Raw genomic sequence first — 14,555 nt, forward strand, 5'->3', positions numbered from 1 at the left:
GATTAAGAGCCAGATGTATAAATATATTCAAAAACTGTTCATGTATAGCATGATAATATTTAATAAAGCATCACTGATTATTTATGATCTATAAGACTGTTCAGAATCACAAACCACACCTTGAAGGAAGACAATACAAACTGTTAGAGCAGTTAGCTTTAATCCTGCATTTGCAATCAAACTATCTTTCCAAATAACCCAATGCCTTGGGTCATGCATTTTGCATGGAATAATTTCCTTTTGAAAGCAGTGGAGACAAATATGATAAAATGTATATATTATTTGTGTGACCCTTAAGACTTTCTCATTCTTATTCATAAGCTAATTGCCCATAGCACCACTGTCTCAAATCAAAGCCTAGTGAAATGTTCTTATGTGCTTCTGATGTACAAGTGTCTGTAATGTTCCATGTTGAAGTGTTTACATATATTACAAACGATGTATTATGTAAGGAATAAAACAAGAAGGAGGGCAATACACTGCACAACAGTGAACAATGGGGTTATGTGATGCAGAGCTACTGTTAACATTATTAAAGGGACGGTTTTCTGTACCTTTTATCACGTATCATATTCACGGGCACAAGGAACCTGGAGTCTATACCTGGAGATTCAGGGCACTAGACAGGAGACATCCTGCATGAGGTGCCAACCCTTTGTAGTGAACAATTCACATACCCATTCACACACTACAGACAATTTAGAAATAACAATCAGCTTACAGCAAATGTCTTTGGACTGGGGGAGGAAACTGGAGTACCCAGGGGAAACACCCGAAGTTCATTCACTCATTCATTTTCTACCGCTTATCCGAACTACCTCGGGTCACGGGGAGCCTGAGCCTATCTCAGGCGTCTTTGGGCATCAAGGCAGGATACACCCTGGACGGAGTGCCAACCCATCGCAGGGCACACAGACACACAGACACACACACACACACACACACACTCTCATTCACTCACGCAATCACACACTACGGACAATTTTACAGAGATGCCAATCAACCTACCATGCATGTCTTTGGACCGGAGGAGGAAACCGGAGTACCCGGAGGAAACCCCGAGGCACGGGGAGGACATGCAAACTCCACACACACAAGGTGGAGGCGGGAATCGAACCCCCAACCCTGTGAGGCGAACGTGCTAACTACTAAGCCACCGTGTCCCCCCACACCCGAAGTTATATATATATGTATATATATATATATATATATATATATATATATATATATATATATATATATATATACTGTATACTATATACTGTATATATATATATATATATATATATACTGTATATGTAAACCAAGCTGCCACAGTTGGGCCCCTGAGCAAGGCCCTTAATTCTCAATTGCTCAGGTGTATCAAATGTAAATTCCTCTGTCCTGAAGATGTAAATATTTAGCAGTAAATATAAATATACAGTACAGTACATATGTAAGGTTACTTAGATTAATATATGTTGCTTGCTCCATTGATGATACAGAATCATGCACGATTAAGGTATGTTCAAGGACATTTTCATGCCCCTTTTATCAAAACATCTCCTTGCTGTTAGAGATCGTTCCTCCTTGTTCAGTATCCTGTGTTTAGTTTTCACAGATGAGAAGATTTTCTAGGTTTTTTATTTATTTATTTATTTTTGGCCTGGATCACCATAGCGACCAGGTACGGTCATAAAGTTGGATGATTTGTGATATGTGAAGATGAAAAGAAAAAGAATGAGAATGATTGTAGTTAGATGATGAAAGGATATGACTACTGTAATTCATTCCACACTTCTTTTTTTTTTCAGTCAAGTGAGGGTCAATGTTTAAAGAACAAAATGCTATGAGATTAAACTCTGTATTATAATAACATGGAGTAATGGATGGAAGGACATTAGATGATAAGCTTAACATTTATTACTTTACAAATTGGGCTGCATTAGAATTACTCTTGTCACTAATGTTATGATTTGGCGGAACTTTTCAGAAAAGCCCGCAGAAAATCGTTCCAACAATGGAATTACTTTTTTTCGTGGTATTTTAATAATACCGTAGATAACCGATCCCGATAAAGGCATGGCCACTACATGGTTTCCTGTCAATGTACTGGCATCCCATTGAGGGTGCTGAAGTGTGTATTATTGTTACTTATTGCCGTTATTGGAAATATGGGATAGGATATCCAAAATTTTCCAAAATCTTTGTGTTAATTACGCAAAAAAAGTTGCTGTCTTCGGTTTTATAATACAGCTGTGATCATGCTCAAGTGTTTAATTTGTTTTTCTGAAATGCGAGCACTATACTGGGACTTAACTGATCTGCTTTGCCTGAAGTGGGAAGTGGAAGTGAGCAATTATTGAACAAAAATGTCAATAATTTCTAACACTATCTTCTAGTTGATTCTGTTAAACTATTTGATAGGTTAGATCAATCAAGTCACATTGAAATGACTACAAATTTAGGCTTCTGTAGACCTTTATTTGCTGGTTAAAAAATAAAAAATTAAAGGAAAAGAAATTCTTACCTGTGTGTGATGTACACCTGTGCTCACCAGCGCCTCCTAGTGTACACAATAATACTTTGCAGCAGTTAATGCAAACGCAAACATAAGGTTAAAATAAAAACAATATTATAACGAATATTATAACCGTTAACAATATTATAGTGTATAATTCATATCCAAAGAAATGACAAGATTTATTTTCAAAAACATGAATGGAGTCATATCATACTTTTTTCCATGACATTTCCATTTATTCTAAAAATAAAGTCAGGCTTTTTAATAACTTATTTATTGCATAAATAAATATATATAAAATATAAATAAATAAAAAAACAGTTGTTAAGCACTTAAATAGGTACTTATTAGGTATAAGTCAAGATACAACCATTGTGTTTAATGCTGGTATGGTCCAAGCATCCCCCCTTTTCCTACACAGATGGTACAGTCTATACTGAGAAGGTCAAATTACTCTGCACGTCGCGCGCGCGTCCGGTGAAGCTGCAGCTCCTTCAGAATAACCGGCCCGGGACAGGCGGCTTTACTCAGCATGGACTGAACGTAAGTATCGATATTTTCCGCCCCTTTTTCTCCTTATGTGTGCTGAAACGATGTTAAGCTCGAACAGTGGAAGTTTGGCTGCTGAAACTCGTGTGCATTCACATCGTGGGACAGCAGCGGATCAGCTCGCGCGCAATGACGCGCAGGTATAATAACGCGCAGCTCGTGCGCAATGCTTTACCTGGGTTTATATGGCTAAAGCTGAAGGTCAAGTTCATGCATATTCAAATATCATTTATTTATTATTTACTGATTAATTTATTGTGGTTTTAGAACTTTTCGTACGGCATTTATTAATTAAATTGCATTCATTCATTCATTCATTTATTGTTTTATCTATTTATTTATTTATATTGTATTTTTTTATTATTTCATTTATTTGTGTATTTATTTATAATTTATTTATTTATTTATTTAGGGTTTATTTAGCTAAAGCTGAAGGTTAAGTTCATGCATATTCATATATTATTATTTATTGATTAATTTATTGTGGTTTTAGAACTTTTCGTACGGCATTTATTAATTAAATTGCATTCATTCATTCATTCATTCATTCATTTATTTATTGTTTTATCTATTTATTTATTTATATTGTATTTTTTTATTATTTCATTTATTTGTGTATTTATTTATTTATTTATTTATTTAGGGTTTATTTAGCTAAAGATGAAGGTTAAGTTCATGCATATTCATATATTATTATTTATTGATTAATTTATTGTGGTTTTAGAACTTTTTGTACAGCATTGTTTTTTATTTATTTATTTATTATTTTATTTTATTTTATTTTATTTTATTTTATTATTTTTGCCCCACAACTCAGGTGATCAGTAGAAAGAGTTTAATTAATTAATTAAGTTTCTCCACTCCACTCCACTCTGAACTTCTCAGCTCTAAAGAAATAAACCTGTTATAAAAGTATGTTTAGATTTAGTATTCACTCTATAATAATGTATTAGATATATAAGAATATCTGATTTTAAATGAAAGCGAATGTGAAGATTTTATTTTGAATGAACGTCATTCTAAACTAATACAAAGAGGAAGCAAAGCATTGTTTACATTCATTTACAGCATTTAGCTTAGTGGATTTCGGATTCAAGCTTCCGAGCTATTCGAGCTTCCACATCCTCATGGTTACATGGCAAGTCTAGAGCTGTGCGTCCAGACAATCAGATATGAAGCTAATGACAAAGGTTCATTAACATGCCCTGCAATCCATTTGGTTACTTTGCATTGACTTTTATTCCTCGAGTTGTTTGTGTTTTTGTATTAGCTAATTTGTGTGTTTTAGTCTTCATAAACATTAGGGCAGCTGCATATTGTTGGCACACTAGCTACAACACCAAGAAATAAATACACACCGAGGCTAGCAGATGGCCCAGATGACTCACTCCCATCTGATATAATCAACTTTGAAATAGATGAATACAGGGAAACTCATACACTTTTAATTAGTCACAAGTTCTGTAGCTAAACATCCTCATAAATGGATAAAAAAGTGTAAAGATTTAATTGCCTTGCTAGTTCAAGAAGCACATAAATATATGTCCAGTATCCCTTTGTTTATGTTCTCTTACTCTCTTGCTCTTGTTGTTGTGATTGGCTGTAACTCTTGTCAGTCACAATGTATTCAGACTTCTTTTGTGCCTGACGTTGCTGATATTTGACGTATCTGTGCTGTTGATTTCTGGGTAAATTTCACAACCCAGAATCCCTCAGAATTGGACATAGACTGGACTGGACATACACTGTCATTAACTTTAACCTTTGATTCACACCATTCATTCATTCATCCTTAGTTACTGCCTGGTCAGTAGTAAATTAGCTACTAGTATTATTATTATTACAGGTACAAACAAAAAGAACAACCAGCTCGAGTGATGGATCTGAGATTGTGGAACCGTCATAACTTGATATATAGATTAAACAGACCAAATTGTCAGTGCTGGCATTTCTACATCGAACCAGGTCCAGATCTATGAATCTCTTTGTATTACACGAGCATATCGCAGAAAGTGAATCTCCTGTCGTTTAAAAAAAGGTCTAATTGTGTACAAGTGTGTGACATCTGTCAAGTATTTCAGGAACAAGTGACTAAAATGGAAGTTTCTGTGATTATAATAACATTATTATAGGGATTTTTACACATCAGTTAATCATAATCCGTATAGAGTTTGGTGGTATAATATATGTAGTAAAATATTGAGGAGGGTTTAGCAAACTTTATTAATGACAACAGTGAAACATTGAATACGGATTCTGTAGAATAGAATAAAGCCAATGTTGTTGTATGTCAAACGATACAATAATCTACTGCCCTTGCCTGAGAATAACAGAAGCATGGTATGAGAATAAAAAAACAACTTCATTTCGCACGTCACTGTGACTGATTAGCAGGTAAAAGAGCAAAACCTTTGCTTGCTCTGCTGTAATCCTTCAGCGCACTGCTGTGTTGGCTGGTGTCTCACCTTGTGCTGCTGCGTAAGCGCTTTCCCCGAGGCCCTGCACACCTCGGAGGCTGACGGAGTAGAACTAGCCTAGAAATGCGACTATATGATGATGTGAAGCCAGAAAGCAGCTTGGATAATTAAGGATTTATGAGATATTACGTGATCGTGGACGGCAGTGTTAGCACCTGTACGTTGACGCCGTATAAAACGTTAGATTATTTCATTGATAAATACCACTCGATTTCGATTTTCCTAATATTTTGCATTTGCACTTGAAGCTATGATGTTTTAAATTAAGGTCATGGAATTGTAAACAGTCGCACTGAACTTTGTCCCATACCTCGAACGCATGAAATGACTAAGCGAAGAAACATCTGGTAAGAACCAACATGAGTACAGAAATAGCCCCAATGCTGCCCCGGGGATTCACTCCGAGACAATTAACAGAGAGAAAGAGGATTTTATTATTTCTGTGTTTAAGTGTGTGTAGTTTATAAGTGGATGCCTGAAGCCCTGGTTGTTCAGTGCTGAAAAGAATCATTCCCCTCGTTTTAATAGCCTCCTTGTACAGAGGCAAATACATCATAAGTGAATCTCGACTGACTCATAAAACCCAATCAGATTCTGATCTTTGTAAACCTGATCTGTTCTCTTATGTGGACAATCGGCCGACCGATTCACTTTATGAGAAGGCCGTAATTAAAATGCCTGTTTCCTCTTAGGCAGATGTTGATTTATGGGTGAAATTACTGCATGTGGAAAGATGGCTAAGTTCAGCTCAGTGTCTGGATGGATTTTCCTCCAGGTTTTTCAGTTTCCTTCCACTTACCAGAGTACTTATAAGTAGGTCTATGTGTGTGTTTCTTTGTTGGTGTGTGTGTGTGTGTGTGTTGGTAGTTGTAGTCACGAGTTGCAGTAACTCATGCATTAGTTATACAAACCTACACAGGAGATAATTATTGTTTTGGCGCCGTATGGTCACATGGTGTTGGATTCAGATTCGGACTAATTAAGTCCAAATGTTGTGTCAATATTTACACAGGGAAAGTTGTGTGTATTCAAGGATGGGTTACACAAGCTGTTTTTGGAAAGCATCTAAAGCACCGTCTTTAAACATAAGCGCTTACTAATACTGTACACCCAGAAGAAAAAAAAACATCAGGGATAGAAAATGCGGACTGAAGAGAGACGGAGAAATATCTAATCCAGGGGCGTAGATTACACGGGGGACGCGGGGGACATGTCCCTCGCACTTTTTCTAAAAAGTAAATTCGTCCCCCTCACTTTTTTAGTGGAGAGTTGTGTTCACCACATGTTGAGGTTTTAATGGAGCAATGTATATAAATGCAGAGTGATTTAAAATTCAAAGAGACAAGAAAGTATAAGATCGGCAATCAGTCACTCACTTGTCACGTCATCATCACTCTCCCCCCGGTACTGTAGCTCGAGTCGCACCCGACGGTCCAGCATTCGGTTAAGATGAGCTCAAAGCGGCAAAAAACGCTTCACTCCTTTTTTATAAAAATGTCAAGCAGTGTAAGTTGGCATATGGTATCCGAATTGTGTTGCACAATGTTTTTATTAACTCTGCCTGTTGCTCTTGTTGAATAATTAGCAAGTTTTAATTTAAAGGATTATAAGGAAAAATAGCTGCTTTGACAAACGTTATAACGCATATAAAGCATAAAAAAAATCATGATTAAAAATAAAACCTGTCATTTACACAAGGGTTAACTGAAAAAGAAAAAAAAAAACCAGATAACACTAGACATTTCGTCCCCCCCACTTTTTAAATGATGGCTACGCCCCTGATCTAATCAGTTGTAATCCAAAAACAAGACTCGTATGATATATGAACAAAACAACGGAAGGTTGGTAAAGAGGTTAAAATAAACATGACATAGTATGTTGTTAATATATTGCTGCATAACTAAATAGTTATAGTTTTCATGGTCACCTCAACCACTGCATATGACTAATGATTCAGTAGTTTATAAAATAGCACTTGATCCAGCACATTCTGTTATTTTGCATTATATATTTTTATATCCAACTAGACAGAAGGTTTTATTCTTCTTTAATTAATGCAGCAGCTCTGACTGGAGGTCAATGACAGGTTTATATTAATGTACTGATAATACGTTATTAATAAATGATGTGTTTCTAGAGTAACAGCTCACACACTCACCTCCTCACTGGGATTTGTGCAGCTGACGCGCCTCGTAATCAAAGACGGCTTAAAAACATGCCATTATTCAATATTTATAAATGTAGCATCATTGATATGTTGTGTTATACAGTAATAAAATAGTCAGTAACGGGTTAACTAGTTACCACCCTTATTATTTTCCAATTATAACAACATGCCTCATAAGTATTTTATTCCATACTTAATAATTTACCTGCTTTATGTTAAACTTGCATGCAGTTTTTGATTGTACCACTGATCACAAAACAAAACCCAGGTTTGGTGCAGGATTGTGAGACATCGCTGGAGTCGATAACTAACTTTCCTGTATTTCTGAACTCTGTAACCTTCTGTTCCTTCACTTCCAACTACGCCAGCTTGCCTTTCGGGCTTTCTTTCTCTCTCCTGCGATGCATCCGTGGATGTTAACTGCGTAGCCGCCGGCGTTTCCACAGACAACCTGTCTGTGATTTTTAGCATCACCATGTTTCCATCCCCAACAACTAGTGAAGTCGAAGTGCACAGTTTGTTTGAGAGCAGCATTTTTTACAGGACGGTAAACATGACTAGAGCGCTGCGTCAGGATTAGAGAGGGATTTGCACGCTAAGCTCCAGCCGCTCAAGCCTCTGATGCCCTGGGTCACTGCATCCTAATTGCCTCCTGTATATATAATAAACCTATATGAAAATGTGCATTTGTTCTGCGCAGGCAAGCGTGCATGTCGATTTCATGAGCACTACCTTACCTTAGCACAGCATGTTTTTTTTCTGTGCTTCTTCGACTTGTGTGAGAGATGAGGTTTGGATATTCACCGTGTTAGCAGTCTTCAGTTCACAGAGGAATTAAAAGAAGATGTGAAAGGGTTTTGTTTCCCAAACAATTGGGATGATTAGCTTATTGATTGCATTGTACTCTTCCAGCTTCCTGGCGTCAACCCAAAAGTGCTACGATTTTACCTGCTAATGAAAGCAAGAGGTGGCATTTGTGAGCAAACCACAAAACTTTATTTCCATTAACATGTACATTCTGTATATGAAGTCAGAATTTGACAAAGTAATGCAATTGTATTTCATATAAATATAAAGTTACACACTGTTAGATGTGTGTGTACAAAAACAACCCCTCTATCTATCTATCTATCTATCTATCTATCTATCTATCTATCTATCTATCTATCTATCTATCCATCCATCTGTCTGTCTGTCTGTCTATCTGTCTCTCTGTCTGTCTGTCCATTTGTCTGTCTGTCTGTCTGTCTGTCTGTCTATCTGTCTCTCTGTCTGTCTGTCCATTTGTCTGTCTATCTATCTATCTATCTATCTATCTGTCTGTCTGTCTGTCTGTCTATCTATCTATCTATTTATCTATCCATCTATCTATCTATCTGTCTGTCTGTCTGTCTGTCCATTTGTCTGTCTATCTATCTATTTGTCTGTATGTCTATCTATCTGTCTGTCTGTCTGTCTGTCTGTCTATCTATCTATCTATCTATCTATCTATCTATCATCTGTCTGTCTGTCTGTCTGTCTGTCTGTCTATCAATTTTTAAAATCTAACATATTGTTTTACAGACACTGTTTGTTAGCAAACATAAACATCTCGATGTACATCTGTCTATTTGTCTGTCTGTCTGTGTCTGTGTCTGTGTCTATGTGTCTGTGACTGTGTCTGTGTCTGTGTGTCTGTGTCTATGTGTCTGTGTCTATGTGTCTGTCTGTTTATGTGTGTGTTTGTGTTAAAAAACAACTCTTTTCTATCTATCTATCTGTCTGTCTGTCTGTGTGTCTGTCTGTGTGTCTGTCTGTCTATCTATCTATTTATCTATCTATCTATCTATCTATCTATCTATCTGTCTGTCTATCTATTTGTCTATCTATTTGTCTATCTATTTGTCTATCTATCTATCTATCTATCTATCTATCTATCTATCTATCTATCTATCTATCTATCTATCTATCTATCATCATCTGTCTGTCTGTCTATCAATTTTTAAAATCTAACATATTGTTTTACAGACACTGTTTGTTAGCAAACATAAACATCTCGATGTACATCTGTCTATTTGTCTGTCTGTCTGTGACTGTGTCTGTGTCTGTGTGTCTGTGTCTATGTGTCTGTGTCTATGTGTCTGTCTGTTTATGTGTGTGTTTGTGTTAAAAAACAACTCTTATCTATCTATCTGTCTGTCTGTCTGTCTGTCTGTGTGTCTGTCTGTGTGTCTGTCTGTCTATCTATCTATTTATCTATCTATCTATCTATCTATCTATCTATCTATCTGTCTGTCTGTCTGTCTATCTATTTGTCTATCTATCTATCTATCTATCTATCTATCTATCTATCTATCTATCTATCTATCTATCTATCTATCATCATCTGTCTGTCTGTCTGTCTGTCTATCAATTTTTAAAATCTAACATATTGTTTTACAGACACTGTTTGTTAGCAAACATAAACATCTCGATGTACATCTGTCTATTTGTCTGTCTGTCTGTGTCTTTGTGTCTGTGTCTATGTGTCTGTGACTGTGTCTGTGTGTCTGTGTCTATGTGTCTGTGTCTATGTGTCTGTCTGTTTGTGTGTGTTTGTGTTAAAAAACAACTCTTATCTATCTATCTAGCTATCTGTCTGTCTGTGTGTCTGTCTGTCTGTCTGTCTGTCTGTCTGTGTGTCTGTCTGTCTGTCTGTCTGTCTGTCTGTCTGTCTTTCTGTCTGTCTATCAATTTTTAAAATCTGACATTATTTTACAGACACTGTTTGTTAGCAAACCTAAACGTCTCGATGCACATTGCGTAGCGTAATATATCATATCCCCCACCTTTAATCTGAACGTAATGTTTACATTAACAAGATTTTCTTCAAACACACAATGTTCCATGTTAAGAAGTGTTTCCCTTCTAGTACAAATCTTTAAAATGGGATATTTTGAACTCCAAGCAATATCAAGGCTAACTGATCTTCCTGTATTAGTCTTCCTGCATGAGTATTCTATTTCCTTTCCATATTCTCATCTTTAACCTAAGCACCATGCAAACCCATGTTTCTCTGTGTGTCAGTTTTCCTGTCAGGAACCTGGTTTCTGGTGAACTGTCAACAAATCCCCAGATGAGATTAAGCCTCTTGAAACAAAGTTGTTCTGGAGAATGCAGCCCTAAGAAGCATTTGTCTCTGTCAGCAAAATATTATTTGGTGGAATGAGTCAGCAGGATGAATTCTTGCCCTTGTCTCTTCGTATTGCGGTCGAGCCGATAGTGTCCAGAGTTGCTCAGAGCTGTAGGCTCTTTACTGACGTTTTGCTGACTCCATCTACTCTGACTGTCTAGTTTGAAAATCACGTCTGCGCCTGTCTAATGACCCGCTTAGGAACACTGTATATACCGGATTTTTTATCAAGATTTTCCAGTTGGGAATAAAGGCTTATAATCTGTGTTGGTTACATCATTAGGTCATTTAGACCTGAGAGTGAAATAAAAGAAGAAATTAAAACAAGGAGACCTATTTATGAATCTGCAAACATCTTTCTTACTCAAACTTAAAAATTCACATTCACATAAAAGGTCACATTGCACATACCCATAAGCTTGGGTTATATTCATCTATTTCTACAGTAGTTCTCTATCTCTAAGAATGAAACTAAAAATGGAGGTTGGTTAAAAAAAATAAATAAAAAAACACGAGTGCCGAACAGTGAATAGAACCTGAGGAAAGCAACTCTTATCAATACTTTATCCACACTCAATCTAACAGCCTCCGCAACCTCTCCTGCTGTGGCATGAGCATGGAAATCCCACACCTCAATCTCTTAAGAAGTGCACTTAATAATTAATTGCAACAAGTGTGTCTGCGCAGGAGTAACAATGTATTGTAATGAATATCTGGATCAGCTATTACTGCCTCTACTCCCTCTGTTTTGGCTCTCATATGACATGGCTACCTTTCAGTCTTCATCTATTAAAATAATCACATTGTCACACCCAGGAAGGATGAAGACAGACCCGTACGCAGGATAGCTTCAAATGAATGGGGTTTAATAAATAATAAAGACAAAAACAGTAAAAGACGATAACTAAAACGATACAAAGGACGTGGAAATAATAAGGTAACACATCGTCGCTGTCGGGCGGAAACCTCGTATGTCCAAATTTGGTCAATTTCATATTTTTTCACATATCGATGCTATTGGTCAGTCCCCACGTGAGTCTGTTATTTTTACAAGTTATTAACCAATCTAAAGTCTTGAAAATAGCTTGAGCACAAATCTCATAACTCCATTGGACACTTCAACTGTCCACCTCTTCCTCACTCCGCGGGAGAGCTTCGTGGCATATTTCTCCTCAAGAAGAGTCGCAACGAATCAACACATCGTCTTCTGAGGTAAATGTCTTCAAAACTCTGGGCTCAAAGAAAAAAAATCTTGACCCCCGCTAGTTCTGGTGCTCATCTGAGGACAGGAATTTAGCGCAAGACAATCCACTGCAACACGGACTAAACCCTGTGCACTGCAGATAAGGTACGGCGTTTTTTTCATTTCCTGAAAAATAATGGTTTTGGAGATACGAGGATTCCGCCCGACAGCGACGACATTTAACTAATGATTCATGGCAACACGGCTCACTTAGGCCGCGTTCACACTGCAAGTCTTAATGCTCAATTCGGATATTTTGCTCAGATCTGATTTTTTTGTTTGGCTGTTCACATTACCTTTTAAAATGTGGCCTATATCAGATACCAGTGTGAACTGTTTGCTGTTTCAAACTGACCCGCATGCGCAAACGAACAATAACAATGACGTCACACGCAGCACGCCGTTGCGCTAAAAAGTTGGCGAGGTTATGGAGGAAGTATTGTATCATCTGGTGCAAGCAAACATATCATGTAATGCTATAATGTGATGTATTCAATGCAAGCATTATGAGCTGGTTCACGTAACCACTTTATATAACACTCGTAACACACACGTTACCTGTCACGTTTTCGCCGGCGCAAAAAAAAAAAAAAAAAAGGTTTCGCCGGCGCATAATTGTGACGAATGTCGATGTAGATTGACGTAAAAGTCGCATCAAATCCGCCTTGGCTGTTCACACTGCGGCCACATTGGAAAAAATCAGATTTGGGTCTGATTCAGGACCACATATGGAAGTGGCCCAGATCTGATTTGAAAAAATCAGATCTGGGCCAGATTTGAGTGTTCACACTACTCCTGAAGAAGTCTGACCTGGTCACCGAAAAAAATCGGATTTGGGCCACTTTTACCTGCAGTGTGAACGGGGCCTTAAATACACATGACAATAAGGAACAGGTGTGGAGACAGGGAGGAGTGAACGAAGGCGGGGCAGACACGTGACATGGAACAACAACAACAGCACATGGCCAAAAGTCCGGGCTGATTCCTGACACACATCTCCGATCGTTTTGCCTCAGTTTGGTCATCTTCAATTCCTACATGTGCTTCCTCTGACACCTGTGATTCCTTTTCAAACTGCTGCTCATGCTGCATCAATAAACAGTGTAAAAAAGACACTTAGAGGAACAGCCGTCTTACTCATACATGAGCTCATGATTGGCAGGGGCAACATGGCAAGTATGACAGACAGACAACACAGCCAAGTTTGCTTCCTTTGCCTCGCAGTCAAGTCAAGTTCTCCTGAACCCTACAAGGGTTGCATGTATGATCTGCACATGTTGACAGAACACAAATATAGTGAAGCATGCAGAAAGTGGTTATGGGTAATGGTGGGGGTACGTAGAAAGATGGGCAGTAATGTACAAAAAGAACAAACTTAGTAAAAAAATAAAAAAAAATGTCTAGGCACATAAATGCTTGTATAAGAAACCTGAGATGAATGACGTTCCAGGTGTCAGTGCAATACTGTAATGAATCGGAAACGATGTATTAAAGTGCAATAAGTGAACAAGTGTCTGGATGATGTGTGTAGAGTAGGGCAGCACAGTGTTGGAGTCTGACAGCCTGGGGGTAGTAGCTGTTACCCAGTCTGGCTGTCCTTAAGTGGCTGCTGCAGCGGCTTCTTCCAGATGTCAGAGGGGCAAATAGATTGTAGGAGGGGTGGGAGAGAGAGAGAGAGAGAGAGAGAGATTGTCCACAATGCTGGAGGCTTTGCTGATGCTACGTGAGTGGATAATCTCTTGAATGGGTTGTTGAGGCCAACCAATGATGTGGTGAGCTGAGCACTATCTCCTGCAGGGTCTTGGGATTGGAAATGTTGCAAATCTTAAACCAGACACTGTTGGTCAGGACACTATCTATGGTTCCTCTGAAGAATGGTTGTGAGGATGGGTGGAGGAATGTTCACCTTGTTGAGGTGCAAGAGGAAGTGGAGTTACTGCTGGTCTCTCTTGTTAGGAGCTGGTGCTGGTTGTCTTGCAATGATGTGAACTCCAAGGAACTTAATGCTTAACACTTTCTCCACTCTCGAGCCATTGAGGAACAGGGAAAGAGATCAGTGCAGGACTTCCTGAAGTCAACAATCATCTCTTTTGTTTTGTCACTATTCCGACAGACTGGTGTTCTTGCTCCAGCCCATGATCCGTTAAACCTCTGCCTACCGGTGTTGTCATCAGAAATCCTGACGACATGGTTCGAACTGGAATATGGCAGTGCAGTAATCAATTAACAAATGAACAGCTCTGGGCTGAACAATCGCTAACTTCTTTAGCTGTATCACTCAAGGACCTTGTCTAAAAAACAAGCTACATTCTCCAGTTATATGTTGATGTAATGTTGAATGGAAGGTTATTGAGCCTTAAGATCACCTGTTGATTCTCAGAATCATACATTTGTATAGTTTAAAGTTATTAGAATATAGTTTAACGTTATTAGATTATTTAAAAATGTTACTAAAAATGTACTCT

The sequence above is a fragment of the Tachysurus vachellii genome, chromosome 25 (genome assembly GCF_030014155.1).
Source record: "Tachysurus vachellii isolate PV-2020 chromosome 25, HZAU_Pvac_v1, whole genome shotgun sequence".
Taxonomy (NCBI): domain Eukaryota; kingdom Metazoa; phylum Chordata; class Actinopteri; order Siluriformes; family Bagridae; genus Tachysurus; species Tachysurus vachellii.